Below are 19307 nucleotides of genomic sequence, written 5' to 3'. Positions count from 1 at the left end.
GCCGGTACGTACACCAGAGAACGCGACAATGTGAGATTTTGCCAATTTCATGACTGTACTGATGATTTTTGGTTATATGAAGAGGCTTGTTCTTAGTAAATCCTCCCTGAAGTATCGAAGGGTAAAGGGCATGAAGATGTACCAGATGTACCTTAGGCTCCGGGGGCTCTGCGGGCACATCTGCGGCCGCAGCCGGGGCCGGTGGGGGGGGAGGCGGGGAGGTGTGCAGACGAGCGTCCCAAATGCTAACAGCCGCGGAATCTGGGCGAAGGCTGTCTGGAAGCTGGCCACGCCACTCCTTACAGCTTTTCTGTGAAAGAAAACATTTCACTTAACAAACCAAACCAACAACAACAAAAGGGAGCAGCAGACTAGCAAAGCTGGGGGCAGGGTGCTTGGAGGCTGCCCCCGTACAGCCGATGTTAAGGGAAGAGGCAGTAGCGGGGCCAGCACACACTGAAGACGCCTGTGTTGGACTGAGGATCCCGGGTCCTCCAGGAGAGCCGGACCGACTTTACTCTCTTCCAGCGGATCTTGCTCAAGAAGACCCGGGAAGTACCCTTTGGAAAAACAGAAGAAAACAAGCACGGCTGAACACTCGTACGTGTTTCCCGTGCCCTGGCGTTTTACTCTGCAATACAGCTTCTCAGTCCAACAGGGAGTCCCACTGCAAGTGTGAGCAGACACCGAGCGTGCCAGTGACCCTCCACCGTGTCGTACGGAAGCACGCACAGCCGGACTGCACGGTGACAGCTGTAGCAGGACCGCCACCTGGTTGACAGCAGCTGGAAATGTCACATCCCAGCACGGGCCAAGCCTTCAACACCAGTTAAGGCAGAGATTCCCACAGCAAGACACAGGGAGGAGGCCGGACATTAAAAAAACAGGGGCAGAACATCCTGCTCTCTCCTCTGTTCCTAAACACGACTGTCAAGGAGGCGATGAGTGCGTACTTCCCGTGAGATGACCAAGTACAGGGTTACCGGAGACCGTGAGGCCAGCCCCCAGGATCCAGGGCCATGCAAGCCATGCACAGCAAAGCTGAGGCAGCTCAGGGAGCGCCTCTTATGGGGCTGTCGCTGCGTCCCGGGTCCCATCACAATCACACACAGCAACATCCTCCAATCATAAAATAACAAAGACCTCACCATTTAAATGGATGGCCTTCCTGTTTTCCGAAGTCAAACAAATTTTGATTTTTAAATGAAATTCCACAACGTTCCACTCAAATCCCCCTCCATGCCCACTGTTGTGGCTTTGCTAAGAAGGGTTTACTAGGACAGAATGCTAGCCCACGGCTCTGCAGGAGACCACGAAGCATCACACGGTAATAGCAAGCAGCCCCCTCACGTACCACGAAGAGACTGATTCACAGTCACAACTAGGCCTTGAGTTGGTGACGCCAGCATGTATCTCTTTCTGTGTACATTCTTATGTCTGGTGGTTTAAAATGTAATTGTACCGTACAACCACAGCTGAATAAAGATAGAGCAAAAGACTGTGTAATTAAGCTTGTCATGAATCAAAAAACATAAATAAAAATATTAATTTTTAAGGCTAGTAAAAACTATTTTTCTCCACAGCTACAATAGCTTGAACATGGACTCTTAAAACAATTTAACTTTTAAAACATCTTTTACATATGTGCTAATTCTATGACACCTATAACCTGGAACTGTGCCACACAAAAACAAACCACATTATAAAGCCTTCAGGTCGTGAACAGGAATACAACATCAACCAAAGACTCCAAGGTCATGTGTTTTCAGAAAGTGTGCTACAAACTTCCAGGATACCTAACCCAGAAAAATAAAACTTAATCCACTAGGAAGAAAAAGTGAGCTCCAGTGTGCGCATATATGTGTGTGCCTGTGTGTGTCTAATACCTACGTGGGTATATACGTCAGCCATCTACCTTTCTCAGGTTCGGCTTATTGAGGTAAAACTTGCATCCAGTAAACCAGAGTTCGCTGGGTTGTAACCGACACGCGCGGCATGTAACCCCCATCACAGGGAAGACGCGGCCTATTTCCATCACCCACGAGGCGCCCTCAGCCCGTCTGTACTCCATCCTCTCCTCCCTCACCTGGGCCCCCGCAACCACCAATCCGATCTGTCCCCACAGTTTTGCCTTTATCCAAACGTTCTCAGGGTGGAACCACAGCGGTACGGAGCTCTGTGCCCGCCCGCGGCTCAACGCTCAGGACACTCGCCTGTGTGTCGCGGTCAGTGCCTGTCGCCGAGCGCGCACCCACTGCAGAACGCTCCCAACTGTTCCCCATGTCCCACCCAACGGACCTTCGAGCTGGCCTCCATCTCCATGACTATGAACACAGCACTGTGAGCAAGCATACCCAGGCCTCTGTGTAGACATGAACCTTCATTTCTCCCAGGTAAAGGTCTCTGTGTGGGCCTGCTGGGTTGTATAAAAAGTATATATTCAAGTTTACAAGAAACTGCCAAACTATTTTTCCAAGTGGCTATAACCTCTGCGTCCCCACCAGCAAAGCAAGACCTAGTTCTGGCTGCTCCACCCGCCTGCAGCCGGCCACTGTCCCCTTTTGCCGCCTTGTTGTGGGGGATGGGAGGCTCTCTCACAGGACTGCAGCGCTACCTCACGGTGACGGTCACGGGCGCTTCCCTAATGATGAAGGACGGTCAGCGTCTGTGTGCGTCTTGTTAGCTACAGGAAATGAAATACCTAATTGAATCTTCTGGCCAATTCAGCTGAATTTTTTGCTGAGACCCCTATCCTTTTTAATAGACAGTGTATCAAAGAAGAAGTGATGGAAAGTTTGTGTATTTTCTTAAACCACTTAGGATGCATGAGCAGCAGACACAAATCTAAAATGCTTCCTCACCATCCCCACTCCCAACACCCTACTTGCCCCCTGCCCCCATACCTACCATATGCCAAGGCAGGTAGAAAGAAAGAAACATCCTCTCTCGCCCTTACTCGGAGTGTAAGAATCACAGGAAAAGCTGCCTGCCTCCTGCTCGGTCAAAAACAGACCCATTTTCTCATCTTTATGAGTCTTCAATGAAGCCACGATCTTTCTTCAATATGAGCAGGAATGGGGCACCTGTGTTGTTCAGTCAGGGACGTGTCTGCCTTCGGCTCGGGTCATGATCTCAGGGTCCTGGGATCCAGCCCCACATCGGGCTCCCTGCTCAGTGGGGAGACTGCTTCCCCCCCTCTCTCTGCCTGTCTCTTGCCTACTTGTGCTCTCTTGGTCAAATAAATAAATAACATCTGGGAAAAAAAAATATGAGCAGAAACACCAATGACTGAGAACCACGTGCAATGGTCAGCAACCCTGGTGACAACGCATTCCTACGCGGCAGAGGCGCGGTGGCACCTGACGATGCTGCCCGCCTGCAGGCCGCCGTTGGGCTCTCTGTCACAGGCAGGGCCCACACACAGGAGCACCACGTGCTAAGCTTTCGTGTAAAGGGACAGGAGAGCCTGCGGCCACCACGTGGAGACTCAGGGGGACAGTCTGGATCTGGCTGGGGGCTCGCCTCGACAGTGGGGGCAGTGAGCACTCCCCTGTTGCCACAAAACCACGTACGCTTTGAGAACGCACGGTGAGCGGCACGCGTAAATGGCCGCTATCCCAACTCTGCGACTTCCCTGCCGTGCGATTCTGAGTCCCAAACGCCACGAGTACTGGAAAGGCAAAGGGCGTTCTTCGCAAAGCTCTGAGCACGAAGCGGAAGCGTCAGACAGCAGGCAGCGTGCGGACACGGCGGACCCGCTGAAGCAAACCCAGGGTCCTGACCGTCCGTGGGAGCAGCCAGGCAGCGACACAGAAGGTGGCCCGGGGTCGCAGTCCTGGAAGGCATTTATGGACTTTACTTCGTACAATTCTGCCTCAGCACTTCAAACCGAGCGATGCTTCTCTTCAGAGAAGCCAGCCCACGCATTCTTGGTTCTGCAGCCCTCGTTCCCAGCCGGGCTCCCGAACGGGGCCACAGAAACCGGGGCGGCGCCCGCCTGCCCCCTCCCACGACGCCCCCAGCCTCCCCGCACACCCTCCTCACGTCCAGCTGGACACAGAGCGGCTTCTGAAATGTCCTGTGGTCGCGCATCCTGCCCCAGCCCGACAGCCGCAGCAGGCGCTGCCGTGACCGCACCTGCATGACGAGAGGCTGCGCCGCCTCCTTGGCAGACAGTCCATGAAGATTTTTTCATGAACCGGTATGTGAATTCAACAGGTTAAGATTATCTCTTGGATGAAATGTCTTAATATAGCTTATGCTCAGGTTTTAAGAAAACATTAAAAATTTATGACAGGGGCTCCTGGCTGGCTCAGTCAGTAGAGCATATGACTGTTGATCTTGGGGTTAAGGGTTTTTTGTGGGGGTTTTTTTTTTAGATTTATTTATTTATTTGACAGAGGGAGAGATCCCAAGTAGACAGAGAGGCAGGCGGGGGGGTCGGGGGGGTGGAAGCAGGCTCCTGCTGAGCAGAAAGCTGCATGTGGGGCTTGATCCCAGGACCCTGAGATCATGACCTGAGCCGAAGGCAGACGCTTAACCCAATGAGCCACCCAGGTGCCCCAATGAAGGTTAAGTTTGAGCCCTACATTGGATGCTTACTTTAAGAGATTAGTTAAAAAATAAAATCTTTTAAAAAATAAAAAAATTGATGACAGATGTTTAACAAACTGAATGTCCCATTTCCCATGGAAACCTATCTAAAGCTCTTAAAGGAAGAGTCTGTAACTAAGTTAATCTGTACCACCTAGCAAGGCACCACAACACAGGCTTTGCAGGTTAACAAAAAGGAACCCGTCTCGTCCAGCTCAGCTTCTCACTTTCTCCACCTGGAATGCCTTTCCCCAACTATCGCAAATCGCGCTCACCCTTCCCAGACCAGCTCCCTCAGGAGGATGCTGTCCCCCTCCCTCTGAGCCCCTGGTCACTGTCTTCCCCATCAGCATTCTGTTCCAGCAGGATCTGCCCTGCACAGCTCAACCCTGGTACCATCTCTAGCCGGCCAGCAGAGCAACCTGTCCAGCATGCAAGAAAACAAATGTCCCTGGGGGTGAAGACAGAAGTAATATGCCTGAGCACACGGAAAATTTTATTAAGAGGCCTAACTTATGAGCTGTCAGAGAGAGTGAGAACTCTTAAGAATATCAAGCAAACAGGGATGCCTGGGTGGCTCAGTGGGTTAAAGCCTCTGCCTTCGGCTCAGGTCAGGATTTCAGGGTCCTGGGATCGAGTCCTGCATCGGGCTCTCTGCTCAGCAGGGAGCCTGCTTCCTCCTCTCTCTGCCTGCCTCTCTGCCTGCTTGTGATCTCTCTGTCAAATAAATAAATAAAATCTAAAAAAAAGTAAAATTAAAATAAAAAAATATATCAAGCAAACAGGAAAAAAAACAGTGGTAATTGTTTAGTTCAACAAAACAGGAAAACAAACAGTTGAACAAAAAGGAAATATATCAGGCTACACTAACCGGCTCAAGAGCAAGCGACATTTACAAAGTCAGAACGATTAACCAAATTATGGATCTAAGCAAAAACTGACCCAACCACGTGGGGAAGATGGGAGTTCAAAATGCGACTTTTTCTCAAAGTGACACATCAAAGACCCCGCCCCTACACAGCTACTGCTGGGGACGTGGACGCGCGCTGCAAGAAGCCGCTCACCGACCAGACCGTTCAGGGCTCTGACTTCTGAGCACATGCGCGTACCACCCTCGGACAGAATGAAATTTCTAAGTAAGAAGAAGAAAGAGAATCTCTAACAGAAGCATTTCAAGCAGGACTTAAGTGTTTTCCTGCAACTTCAACTCGCTGCTCCCTTTCCCCCTTCAGCAGTCTCTCTCCGAACCTCCGGGGCGGGCAGCGGACAACAGCGTGCGTGCCTGGGACCTGGCGCCACAGCCCGCCGGCTCCGCACTCTCGAGAAAGCTGCGCTGAGCTCTGACCCTGCGCCTTCGCCTCCCGCAACGTGGAAACACCACCACGGACCTCAGGGGCCCGGCGGGGCTGGGCTGCTCAGCACCCTGCTGATACACCCTGGACCGAAGTCACTGGAACCCTCTCTCCCGCTTCTAGCACCGTCCAGGTGGGCCTTCCCTCTGACCAGGCCCCACAGCACCGCCAGCACTGCCACAGTGCCGTCCACGTCACCAAACTGGAAGGCAACCCTCAGTCCTCCTCACAACCTTTCCTGACATGTCAGAGTGGACCACATCCTCCTCCTGGGACTCTCTTCCCTTCTTCCCGGGGTCTTCCTCACACACAGCCACTGCTCACATCTGTCCAGGAGCACTGGCCTGGGCTTGCTTGTCCCCTCTGCGCGCCCTCCCTCAGTGAGCACAGCATCACCCATCTTCATTGCCGCTTCCAGCCGCGACCCCTCTCCCAAGCTCCGATGCCCACTTACAACTGCCCCCATGACAGCTCTGCTTGGATCCCAACAGAATCGCAAACAATGGCTACAAGTGAGCTCCCCAGCTGTCCCTCGAACCAAGCTCTACCCACAGCCTCCCTCCCCTTCTCGTTGCCCAGGCCAAGAGCCTTCTTGTCAACTCAACTCCTCTCTCTGTCCTCACACCCCTTAGGCACTCTGTCAGCAAATCCTGCTGCTTCTACCTTTGAAATACATCCAGGCCCCCACTGCTTCTCACCATCGCCAGCTTTCCTGCTCCAATCCAAGCCCCCACTGCTGCTCACCTGCTTTCCCAAACGGCCTGCCGACACATCTCCCGGTTGTCCCCTAGTCTCCCCCACTCCCCACCCCTGGTGTCTGTACCCAACACACCAGTTTTCAAACCTTAGCCGAGTCTCAGGTCTGAACGCTGAGGGACAGCTGCCCTCTGCAGCCGAGAGCCAGCACCGCCTGATCCTAGTGACTCTTTGTTTGGATAAACAGCCCCAGAAGCTCAGAGTTCAATCTATGGCAATTGTTCTCAGTGGTCCTGATGCCAGAAAAGCTCTTTTTTTCACAAAACGGGGGTTTTCAGACGGGTCTCCGAGCAACCTTCCTTTCTGTCTACTGCCTCTCCACACGCCATTAACCCTGAAAACAATCCCCATACATACGCCAGCAATTCAACTCCTCCAAAACCTTCCTTCCCTTTCCCAAAATTCTAGCGTAAAACACCGCTATCCCAAGCTTCTGCCTTATAATGCAACGCCCCAAAACAAATCAAGAACCAAGAACCTGATCCATCCCACAGGAGCTCAAGTGGACCAAGGCACTCAGGTCCATCGGGGAACGTGGACCTCAGCAGAACATCATCAAGCTGATGCTGTACAAAGCCAGGCTGGCCCATGTGGCCTCACCACGTGTCCAGATTGGGGGAAACAATGACAGAAACCCTGGTTATAAGCTTATATTCCCGGGTTTACATATTTTCAAAGAGGAGTGGAGGGGAGGGGAGTGCTGAAGTAGAAGCAGATTATATCGCGGTGCTCAAAGCTCTTGGGAGCCATGGACAGGCCTGCAGTTCCCCGTCGGGCCTTTGTTCCAGCGCACATCGCATTAAGAAGTTTTTAAGTTTTAAGAAGTTTTTAAGATCGCATTAAGTTTTTGTGTAATTTCTGCTAAACATGAAACTGTCTCATACTCTTCCACATGAACTATTTTAATAGCTAATTCTGCTGGAGAGTTATACTTGATATTCTCCCTCTTGTTTGGATCCACTAAGAAAAGAGAACTTACTTTGTGGCAAACATTAAATGCTCCTTCCTCCAGCATTTAGTCTAAACCACCTATGGACCAAGCAGAAAACACGCAGAGATCAAATAACAGAATCTTTGCTCCTGAAGACGCAGAAGCAGACTCATACCCAGTAAACACAGCGCACTGTTACAGGAAGAAACACTGAGCGTGCAGGGAGCCCGGGGAGGAGACAAGGGTGTGAGCCACGGGGCATGGCCTTCTCCAAAGACAGCACAGTCACGCCCCGCACCACACAGAGCAGGTGCCTCTCGCAGCCAAGAAAGGGCGGAAGGAATTAGAGAAAAGGAGAAAGACTTCCAGGACTTACTTAGAAACTGAAACTGCAAGACATAATTTCCCTTCCCTAATACCTCATCATGGCAGAAACGAAAGTAGGCTTGGGGGAGAAAGGAGAACAAAAGAGGAAAGTGAACTCACCCCCAGAAGGAAATGGAAAAACCATCCAGGGCCCAGCCCCTTGGATATTTAAGACAAAGACACTTGCCAAAGTCAAATCCAACATAATTATAAATGATCCTGAATTCTGAATCCACAAAGTCTAAATTCATGACGCTTTAATTAAAGCAACGTACCGGTAAAATAAAACGTTTACCAATGCTAAGACCTCCAAGAGAGATTTATGAACCTTCCATCAGCTATCCGTCCTGGATTTGCCACTAGGCCTACCACAAAGAGCAGCCTTTGGAAATAAGACAACTGGGACAGAATCTCAATTCTACAACCTCTCAACTATGGAGTGCAGCACAAGTGCCAAGGTCTTAACAAAATTCGAAATTTAACAAAATACAAATAACCCACCCTCTGGGGCTCAGTTTTCTTCTCATTAAAGTGGGGGAAATGCCACCGAATATTCACTGCTACCGTCTGCAAATGCTGACCACATGTCACATTTCTTACGGCATCTTCAGCACAACCCTGGGAGAGCACCCGTTGTCGGAGAGAGCTAAGTTTAGGCAGTCAGCAGTGGGCATGGAGAGAAGCTAGGTTTCAGCAGTTAGTGAAGAGTTACTAAGCAAGTAGCCAAGCCAACATGTGAATCCAGAGCCCGTAAGAAGACGCGAGTAAAAAGCACACATTCCAAAGCCAGAAGGAGTCTGAACCCCAGCTTTGCCATTTGCAGAGTAACCTTTAACCTCCGTTTCAGTTATGCAAATGTGACACAGGGCAAAGGCAGCCCAGTCCTGGGGTTGCTGGGGTCCACAGTGCTCTGGAGCACATGCTCCTCCCCACACCTGCTCCCAGTGTTCCTGTCCCGGACACTACTGCCATCCTGCCCACCTCTGTCCACACATAAAAGCCACTAAACTAATCTTTCTTCCCTCACCTACTCTGCAAGACCAATTGGCGTCTATCTGTTTCTAATACATGTCAAAGAAACCTACGACAGATGAAAGAAAAATCAAAAACAAAACGAAAAACCAAGACGCAAATGTAGCAAGAGAATTCTACTCACAGCTCCGAAGGCCACGGTAACTCTGCGAAGAAATCAAACTTCAGTTTAAAGGAAAGGCTCCTAGTTCCTCTTTCCTCATTGCATAGTCCTCAGAGAACCTGACAAGGAGAGAGAACACGCGCGTATCAAACCACCGTCCTTCGCCCTTTCGAAGCTCTGCTGCACTCGGCACCTCAGCCAGTTCCACCACCTCCCAGGCACGCCTACTGCGCAGCACCGGGGATGACGGGTAAAAACTGGGCACTGCGTCCCTGTCTTCAAGCCTACTGTCTATGTAAGAAATACATGTGAAGCAACTGAAAGCCATTAAAACGTATCAAAACCCATGAAATAATAGAGGATACAGCCTACAAGTGCGTGGCACAACGAGGGAGTACAGACATCTACTCCACGGCCTCCCGTTAAAATTATACTGACAAGATACTTTTTTTTTTAACATTTTAAACGGGGCACCTGGGTAGCTCGGTCAGATGAGCATCTGCCTTCGGCTCAGGTCATGATCCCAGGGTCCTGGAATGGAGCCCCACGTCAGGCTCTCTGCTCAGCGGAGAGCCTGCTTCTCTCTCTGCCTGCCTCTCTGTCTACTCAGGATCTCTATGAAATAAATAAATAATCTTAAAAAAAAAAAAAAAAGTGTTTGCAATAGCACAGGGACAAGTGAAAGGAGAAAAGGCCAAGATTTTGGAAGGTCTGAGAAAATCTTCTAACATGGAAGATCTAGACCCAAAGAGTAAAAAGAAGAAACCTGGAAGAAACAGAAACTAAGGAGACTGAAATACAGTAAATGAGTCAGCAGGCCCAAGAAAGGCAGATTCGAACTCAGCAGTGGAGCACGCCGAGAGCCAGCTCCGCTCGCACCGCAGTCCTCGAAGACAAGAACTGGCGACAGCAGCGCACAGGGAACGGGGGAAAGAGGCACAACCTTCCACAGCAGCTGGGGAAGGCCGTGGCAACAGGAACTAGAACCTCAATGCCAGGTACAATGGGACTCCCCTCACTCGGACAGAAGATAGGGGAGTGGGGGAGGATTCTCACTCTCCCTGGAAAAAGCAGAGGCATCTACAGACTGAAGTCGCCCTGCCCAGCGGCGCTGAACAGAGCTGGATTTAATGACTGCATACACAGTGAGCGGTGACTTCTCCAGCTCCCCTACAACACACCACACAGGCACACCCTTAACTCCCAGATTCTGAAGTCAGAATTCTGCAGGAAGAGACTGGAAAATATTTCTGGGGAATCTGATCAGCCCCAAAAGACAGACCTAAAATCCTAACACTGGAGACCCCCAACACAGGGCCCACCAAGAACACCCCAATGTAAAAGCCAAGAGGCCCCACCTGTCAGACAGGAGAAAGAAGGAAAGAACCTGAAAGAAACTGAGTCCATACAAAGTATCAAGAATACAGAGGTAAGACGCTGCGATCAATCTACAGAAGGAGGATGCTCTTCTAGAAGAACAGGAAAAGAACGCTTAGAAATCTCGAGAACCTTTCTGCAATCAGAAATAATAAACTAAAGAAGAAGGTTAAGTCAAACTGAAGTCATGTCTCCCTGAATGGAGAATAAAAAGACAAAAAAAAAAAAAAAAAAAAGGCAGAGGAGGAAGAGCAAAGGAAGAAGAAAAAAGCATTACGATAATTACAACCTCTGCCCAGGACAGCCAAGTGCTGGATAATAAGACTTCCAGAAAAACAAAATAAGGAGACGAAAGGGAGAAAACCTCAGCACAATAATGCCAAAAAAGTATTCCCAGAACTGAAAAATACCAGTTGGCAGAATGAAGGGACCCACTGAATGCGCAGCACTGCGGATGAAAGCCGACCCACACAGACTACAATGTCGTGCCATTTCAAGAGACTTGTACAAATTTTAAGACTCCTACAAGCTTCTAAAGATGGCCGGGAAAAAGTTACATACAAAGGATAAGTAAGAATAGCTTCTGAGTGCTAAAACAGCGACATGAAAACAAGAAGGCGATGGAGCGATCTTTGAGTTTATGAACAAAAATGAAAGCCAACACAGAACTCTATACCCAGCCAGACTGTCCATCAAGTTCCGTTCCTGCATGGTCCCAACAGGTTTGCCCCCGAAGCGTCCTGTGTCAGAAAGCCACTGGAGAAAGTCCTCCACCAAACACGAGCATCAACAAAAAATGAGAAACACATGACCTTCCATGAAGAAGGGGTAAGGTCCTCCCCAGGATGACAATCAGGGAGAGCTCAGGCGGTGGTGGGCATCAGGAGAGAGGGAGACAAGTCCAAGTTGGAGGAGCACAAGAGGAGCGCAAGAGGAGGCGATGCTGACGGCGGTCTTCACCTTGTCCAAAGACACTGCAACATCTTTCTAAAGCGATTAACTCCATGAAGATGAGGAAGTCAGTGAAGAAAGACAAAGACAAGAGTTGCCACAAACTTAGAATCCCACTCTGGACAGAAGCCAAGGATGAGAACAGAGGAACGTCCCAGAACAACACAGTAAAAGGCCTCAGGCGCAAGCAGCTTGGAAAAGAGAACAGAGATCTCCAGGGAATTGTCTGCCAGCAACAGAATGTGAAGAAGAGCTGAGTCTAGATGACGAACCATGCAGAGAAACTACTAAGGGGCTCTGGGAAGGTACGGGGGAAATGAACGACAGGTGTGAGGAAGGTGAAGAATGCGGGGGCTGACGAAGGAAAGAGAAATGCCCGCGCTCCTGCCCTGTGCGCATCTCCACCACAGGACTGACCACTGTGCCACCCTTGCTGGCAGACTCTCCCTCTCCCTCGCTCGGCCGGGAAGACCTCTTGGAGAGGATTTCTCATCCAGCTGTCGCCTTCTAGAATCCAATACAATCTCCGCTACAGGATTACAGGCAAGAGCAGTCTGGGGTCTTTTTACGTTTATTCAGGTACTGAGCATCTACTGTACACACCTGCTATCCTTCCAGAGAACTAGAATTCAAAGACACACCAACCTTGCTCGCCTTTAAAGAGTTTCAACTTTTTTTTCACGCCTGAGAAAGCACCTAAAACACGCTCAGAACACGTGCACGTGACATGTGAATGACCTAGTGATGAATCAATGAACACACACACTGGCTTTGGGGGCCTTATAACTGCTCCTCACTTGATTTTGTATTTTAAGGAGAATTCAAGCAAACACTAACACTGCATCCTATGGACACTGGCCCTACGGCATGCCTGCCCCCGAATAGTGGGCAGCCCAGGGCATGCAGCATCCAGCATGGAACTGACGTACATATAAGCACAGATATCTGAATGAACGTAGTTCAAATAGGGCAGAAAACGAGAGTATTTCCCAAACCCTGTAATTAAAATGCTTAAATTCTTTTGCTCCAGACAAAGAAAAATTACACTTGGCTCATTATACAGTGAAATACACTGTCAGCTCCTTGAAGTTACTTGTACGACGGACACTCTCTGCGTCCTGGCATGAACGGGTGTGTGTTAAGACACATCAGAGATGCTCAGGCCACTCTGACCTCTCTCCAAGACCCTCTGATGTGCAAATGAGGACTTCCCAGCAGTCACAGCACACTCTCGCTCTATGCTTCTGGAACACGTAACATACTCCGCACCATCGCTCTGCTCAGAACGTTCTCGTTTCAATGCGCAGTCCCACCTGGACAGGCCCTGACCCCCGCCCCCCACCGCTCCGACCACAGCGACAGCCGCCGTCGGTGGAGGGTGTGCGGGGCAGCGTTCTCTCCCAAATGCTGAACAGGCACCCGCTCCCGAGTTCTCGCAGCCCGGACAACTGCTCTCTTGCCCTTTTACATATGAGAAAACAAAGTCCAGAAAAACTAAGAAATTCTCCAAGGTCACAGAGCAAACAAGGGAGAGAGCGCTCAAACAGCAGTTTCTCTCAGCATCACAAGCTGTGCTGCTTCCCAAGTTTCCCTGATCCCCACGTGAAAACAATGGGCACGATTTGGGCTTTCCGAGGCACACATGGCAGAACGACTCTTTCGAAAGCTGCGAACATTCGACACGACATATTGACGAACTGTAAGATATCTGGCTTGGACCAACCAGGCAGGCTCAGCCCCTGGTGAAGAGAGGGTCTGCTCAATGCTAAATGCCAAGGAAAGCCCAAACCCACCACGTCCTCATGTGTAACCGCCGGACAGCTGGCACCGCGGAAGTCCCAAGTGTCCGAAACATACCGCCACGCCGCCCTGGCGTCGCTCCCTCTGAGCCGGGGCGCAGGGGCTTCCGAAGCAGGTGGCGCTGCCACCCGCGCTCTGCAGACACAGGTCAGGGTAAATTTCTGAAAAACCAAAAACATAAGAAGAAGCTGAACATGATTATGAAAGTTATCTGAGAAAACGAACACTTGTTTATGCTTCCAAAGACTTTTCTAGCCAAACACACTCAGACAACAGCTCACAGGCCACCGGTCAGGGCGGCCCAGGCATCCACGTGCCAGTGCGGGTGACAGGCTGCTGTCCAGCTGCTGGTGAGCAGGACGACAGGAGGACAGGAGGGAAATGAAGAGGCAAAATTACCAGTTTCTGAAAACCCAACGGAGGAACCACCACCACAACAAAGTGCCGTTTATGTGCGGGTCAGGGGTAGGCACCGCAGCCGGCTCTCCCACATGCTGGCCGGACACGTCCGGGAACGGCTGAGACTAGCTTCCAGCTCTCCCGACAGAAAGGACCGCACCGCCAGCAGCTCTATTTGCTGCCCTCAGGATCCCTCCCTGACCAGCCACTTACCAGGAACTGTGTCCCATCACATTTCTACCAGAGTCACGGTACTCTCACCCTCACGGATGAGGAAAGAGACTTAGAGCGTCGGGAACCTTCTCAACAGGCAGCGAACAAGGATCAGGTCTGAGATTCAGAGCAAGACCAGCCCGCACCCATTCTCCTAACCACCGCTGTTCTACACGGTAAATAGTATCCCCAGAAAATTCGACTTGGCAAAGGCTTAAAAATATGAAAGAAACGCGCCTGGGTGGCTCAGTGGGTTAAGCCTCTGCTTCAGCTCAGGTCATGATCTCAGGTTCCCGGGATGGAGCCCCGCATCGTGCTCTCTGCTCAGCGGGGAGCCTGCTTCCTCCTGTCTCTGCCTGCCTCTCTGATGCTTGTGATCTCTGTCTGTCAAATAAATAAATAAAATCTTTAAAAAAAAAAAATAAGTGAAAGAAACACTATTCTACTCTAACTGATTAACAGGCACAACTGACACACTCAAAGCAAGGCGACCCTTCAATTACACAAGAGAACTAATGGCTGTGACAGTCTACCGACGGGTCATCTCGTCTGCCTGAGAGACACAAAAAGGAGGACCATGGACCATGTTCCCGCAGTATACAGAATGCGGAGCAAAGCCAGAGTGTAACTGAGCGAGAGACGCAGCCCAGTGGGCACCGGCGACCTCCGGGTGAAACAGGTCCCTGTGTAAGTAGAAGCAGTTCACCAAGCAAAGGGTCCCAGATCGAGGTAAGGAAGAATGAGCCATTCCTTCCTGCCCCTCCTAGAAAGGGCGATAGGAAAAGCTGGACGGAGTAACTACAGAAACAGTGTGGCCGCTCTCAAAAGTAAACCGCAGCAGGTGCCTTAGGAAGCAAGCTGGCAGTCACACCACCACACGGGCAGATCTGCACACGACAGAAAGCCTCCCGAAGTAACACCTGAAGTGTGGAGGGCACACCCTAACACACTCAGTGCAGCAAGAACCCGAAGAAGGTCAGGTCCTGCGGGAGAAGAGCATCAGCGTAAGTCGATACCAAGGAGGAAGCTAACATCAGAATCAGCCCACGCGCTTTAAAACAGCCAGCGTCCAAGTAATTCCGCAAACCAGCATACACACAGCACACTCGGTGTCACAAACTCTTGCTGGCCTTTTACCCCGTGAACCCACTGGCTCCGGCCCCCCACGCCACGGAAACTTCTTCTAAGACTACCAATGACCTGTGCACTGCTCAAGCCAATCACCAGAGCTCAGGACTCGACCTTTCGGCAACAGCGGACCGGCGCTGATCTCCCACTCCTGTTCTCGTGGTTTTCTTCTTGCCCCACAGACGCTCGCTCCTTCCAGAGGCCCGGGGCTCTGTACTTTCTCTTCTCAGCTATGCTCACCTCCCAGGCAAACTCACATCAAATGCTGTTTCCAGGCTAACGAAGCTAAAACTGCTCCCTCCAGCTCAGACCACCTGCCCGGCTCTTGTGCTGGATGGACTGGCGTTCCCTCTGCAGGAGAGCCACCTTCTCCGCCTTCTCCTGGCCTCACCGAAGAGAAGGCAGAGCTACACCTCCCAAAACCCCTTCCTGCTACAATCAGGGTGGAAGTTGAAGTTGACTAGTAAAAATTGTCTAGAATGGTCCGTGTTTTCCTGACCAAACCCTGGCAAGTGTACTCTATGCTGGGACCCACTTCTAGGTCCCTTGGAGACCGAGTAAAACGTGCAACACCTCCCAGGCCAGGAGCTGACCGACCCGCCCCCTCCACAAACCTTCTTACACAGTCTTCTCCGTTCCTGACTACGTCCCCTTCCAACCGCTGGGGCCATAAACAACGGCTATCATCCCTGCCTCCTGTCTTCCTCCCACATTCCTCATCCTGTCTGGTCAGCAAGTCATGTTGGCTCTTCCCACACAACAGGCCCAGACCCTGTCCTCTTGCCATGGCGTGAGTTCACCAACACCATGGTGCCGCGAACCACTATCACCACTCGCCCAGATGACTGCGGCGCTCTGGGGCCGGCTTTCTGGGCCCCGCCCCACCGCACACGTTGGTTCCAAACCTAGAGCAGGTGGTGTCACTCCTCTGCTGCAAACCCTAAACAGTCCCCCCACCTCACATGGATGACAAGGAGTTCATTAAATCATGTTTAACTCAACAGCAAAGGAAATGTGCAGAGGAAAAGTGCACTTGTTGGGGCGCCTGGGTGGCCCAGTGGGTTAAAGCCTCTGCCTTCAGCTCAGGTCATGATCCCAGGGTCCTGGGATTGAGCCCCACATCGGGCTCTCTGCTCAACAGAGAGCCTGCTTCCTCCTCTCTCTCTGCCTGCCTCTCTGCCTACTAGTGATCTGTCTATCAAGTAAATAAATAAAATCTTTAAAAAAAAAAAAAAGTGCACTTGTTGAAATCAACGACCCTTTCGGCAAGAACGGCCGCTCCAAGGGGGACCCCAGGAGCAACACTGAGAGTCAAGGACGGAAAGAGGCGAGGGACTGAGTGGGTCTCCTTCGGTGCTGCTGAGCCAACAGGTGTAACCCACACCGCTCGACTATTTGTGCATGGAGCAAAGGGACCGAGGACGGGGCCTCTGGGAGCAGTTCTTGGTGGAGAACTGCTAGGAGAACCCTTTCAAAGAGAAAACACTGACTTAACACGACCTGGAGCAGAATCTGCTAACATACTATAACTGAAGACAGCAAAAATGTCTGCAGAGCAGAACAAGGGTTACCTGGAAATGTCACCGAGAGTATGAAAAGAGAAGTTGTTCAAAGCGTTGAGCTAGGGTTCTCCAATATGTTAGTCAGCAATAGGTGCCCGGGGGAAATGTTCCGACCCATCGTGAGTTACCCAGCCAGGAGCACCGACAGCAAGCGTCAGGAAAACAGCCTGGCTTGTCCGGCCGCACAGCAGGTCAGCGTGGCGTGCGAGGCTTTGGTGGGACTTTCCAGCCTCAGAGCCAAGACCGAAATCTTTCCAAACTCAAGACCCTCCTTCAGGCATCGCTCTTACCAAACACCGAGCTGCTGCAGAGGCCAGCTTTTGCTCACACGTGTGAACACTTCATCGTGAGCTCCCCTAAACATACACGGCACGGGAGGGGCCTCAGGCGGTGACCGCAAGCAACCTGATCACAAGCAGCCTCCCGCGCCGCCAGAGTGACAGCGGCGCTGGCCGGCTCCGTCACAGGAGCGTGGGACTCCGGAGCTCCGGGTTCAAGTCCCAGGCTGGGCACAAAGGTTACTTAGAAATAAAAAAATAAACAGCTAAAGAGAGAAGCGGATTTTGTCCCCGCACAGATCTGCAGCAGATGTGTTTTCTGAGTTCAAACTACTGTTCCAGCAGCATTTCTCAGACCTCACTGCGGGTACAACGAGAAGCCACGTACTTCAAAGCCACTGAACCACGCGACTGAGGCACTTCCTTCGGACCATCACCGGAAGAGACGAATCAGCGCTGAGATGACATGCAGAGAAGCAAGCGTCAAAAAGAGCCTCCTGGAATTCTACAGACGTCTGCCAAACCGCGAGCACGCTCAGCTGAGAGGACAAGCTTCCACACCGGTGTCCGCATCCACGAGCACCGCCAGCGGGAAGCTGCCGCCAGAGATGCCACGTGGAGACGTTCCGTGCAGATCAGCACCGACAGACCGACCACCGGTAACTGGCCGTGACATGAGGGATCACGAACCTCGAACTCCAACCAGGAAAAATGTTATCCAACCCTCCCCCCGAAAAAAGAATTCCACTCTTATTAGTAGACCTGTATTATAATATATTTATATACTCAATTATTATTTGGAATTCTGTCAATAAAAATTTTGTAGAAATTACAGTGTTTTCTCTTGTTATGTAAGTACTTACATAATATCCTTCGTTTTGCCCATTAGTCTGCAAAACCTAAAATATCTACCATCTGCCCCTTCAGAGAAGCCTGCCGATCCTTTTCAGTCAACTTCCCCAGGTTTTCCGCACACAGGTACAGCTAAGGCACATTTCACACATCTTTAAGTTCTCAGCTGTTTTTTTCTTTTTAACTTCTCTGCCATTTTACCTTTCTTTATTCCTTATAAATTTTACCTTGTTGATTTTAGTACTTTGTCACAACCTATCGAAATATTTTAAAATTCTGATTCTAAAAATGAACAGTCCTCCAGCACTAACTCCTGATCTTTATTCAAATTCCTGATGAAAACATTCCGACAGGTGTCAAGGATGACACACTTCTGGAGACGGCTTCACTTGTGTGCAGAAATTCTGGTATTTTAGTTTTGTGGCAAATCACACTACATGTGGTTGCAACATACCTCCTACCTAAAAGCAGTAATTTCTTGAACTCCCTGGTAATGACAGAAATAGTAATTTACAGGGCGCCTGGGTGGCTCAGTGGTTTGGGCTGCTGCCTTTGGCTCAGGTCATGATCTCAGGGTCCTGGGATCGAGCCCCGCATCGGGCTCCCTGCTCCGCAGGAAGCCTGCTTCCCTCTCTCTCTCTCTCTCTGCCTGCCTCTCTGCCTACTTGTGATCTCCGTCTTTCAAATAAATAAATAAAATATTTAAAAAAAAAAAAAAAAAGAAATAGTAATTTACTTTGTAGGCTTCATGCAGGAAAGGATTAAGCTTGCCCCAAGCAGATTTGGCCATTGCCCAGTTCCTGGGAAGTCACCTCTGAGCCCTTGGAATGTCCTGCCTGATGAGGTAGTCTTTCAGTCTTCGTTTAGCTGGGGGGCCTTGGGTCACACCAGACAGTCTATGCTAACAATGTGATTTCTGGTGGAGCCTTGGGCCACACACAACACCAGCTTGATTTCCAGAGGGACTGCAGACTAAACCTGGCCATGCAGCTGGCAAGTGCCTACGGGATAACCCCCCTTAAATACCCCGGACCCCAAGGCTCAGGTGAGTTTCCTGGGCTGGCAGCGTCAGTGCTGGGAGAAGTCCATGCACCCGCACCGGGAGAAGACGACTAGAAGCTCCTGCTGGTCTTCCCAGGACTAGGCCCTGTGCTTTTGTTCACTGACCGCCACCTGCATCCTCGCCCTGTAATGAACCATAACCAGGAGTGTAATGGCTTCTCAGAGTTCTGTGAGTCCTTCTAGTGAGCCACAGAACCTGCAGGGAGTTGTAGGGGCCTCTCAGATTTACAACGTATTTTCACCAACAGTACAGCAGTGTTTCTTCAGCATGAGGGGAAGCTAGTTTAAAAGGCAGGTGACTGGCTTCCACATCAGGAATGGTAACTCAACATCGCTGTGGGATGATACCATCACATTGGTTTTAATTCTTTTTTTTCAAAGAAAAAGCCAGATCATGAGGGGATGGGGCAGGGCAGAAGGAGACAGAGAATCCCAAGCAGACTCCACACTGGGTACAGAGCCGAACATGGTGGCCGCATCTCATGACCCTGAGATCAGGACCCGCGCTGAAAACACGAGCAGGACACTTAACTGACTGTGGCACCCCCGCGC

The 19307-nt window shown here is 50.8% G+C and overlaps 1 protein-coding gene across 36 annotated transcripts in view; it reads right to left on the bottom strand.

The window, feature by feature from the left end:
- Window positions 1-19307, bottom strand: part of PTK2 (protein tyrosine kinase 2) — a 247100-nt gene that overhangs the window by 213775 nt on the left and 14018 nt on the right. For 16 of the 36 annotated variants that reach the window (XM_082720640.1, XM_082720643.1, XM_082720665.1 and 13 more), the window contains exons 2-3: window positions 13319-13422; window positions 9155-9252 (exon numbers count right to left, since the gene is read on the bottom strand). The exons of 1 other annotated variant lie outside the window; for it this stretch is intronic. The gene's annotated coding sequence lies outside the window, so the exon portion shown is untranslated. Of the gene's footprint in view, window positions 1-151; window positions 311-9154; window positions 9253-13318; window positions 13423-19307 lie in introns of all 36 variants that reach the window. 19 more of the 36 variants (XM_082720644.1, XM_082720642.1, XM_082720656.1 and 16 more) reach the window with 3 other exon arrangements.

This window comes from Mustela nivalis, assembly GCF_964662115.1.
Source record: "Mustela nivalis genome assembly, chromosome: 2".
NCBI lineage: Eukaryota > Metazoa > Chordata > Mammalia > Carnivora > Mustelidae > Mustela > Mustela nivalis.
Note: the sequence above shows the minus strand (reverse complement) of the source record. Positions and strands in the feature narration are given on the sequence as shown.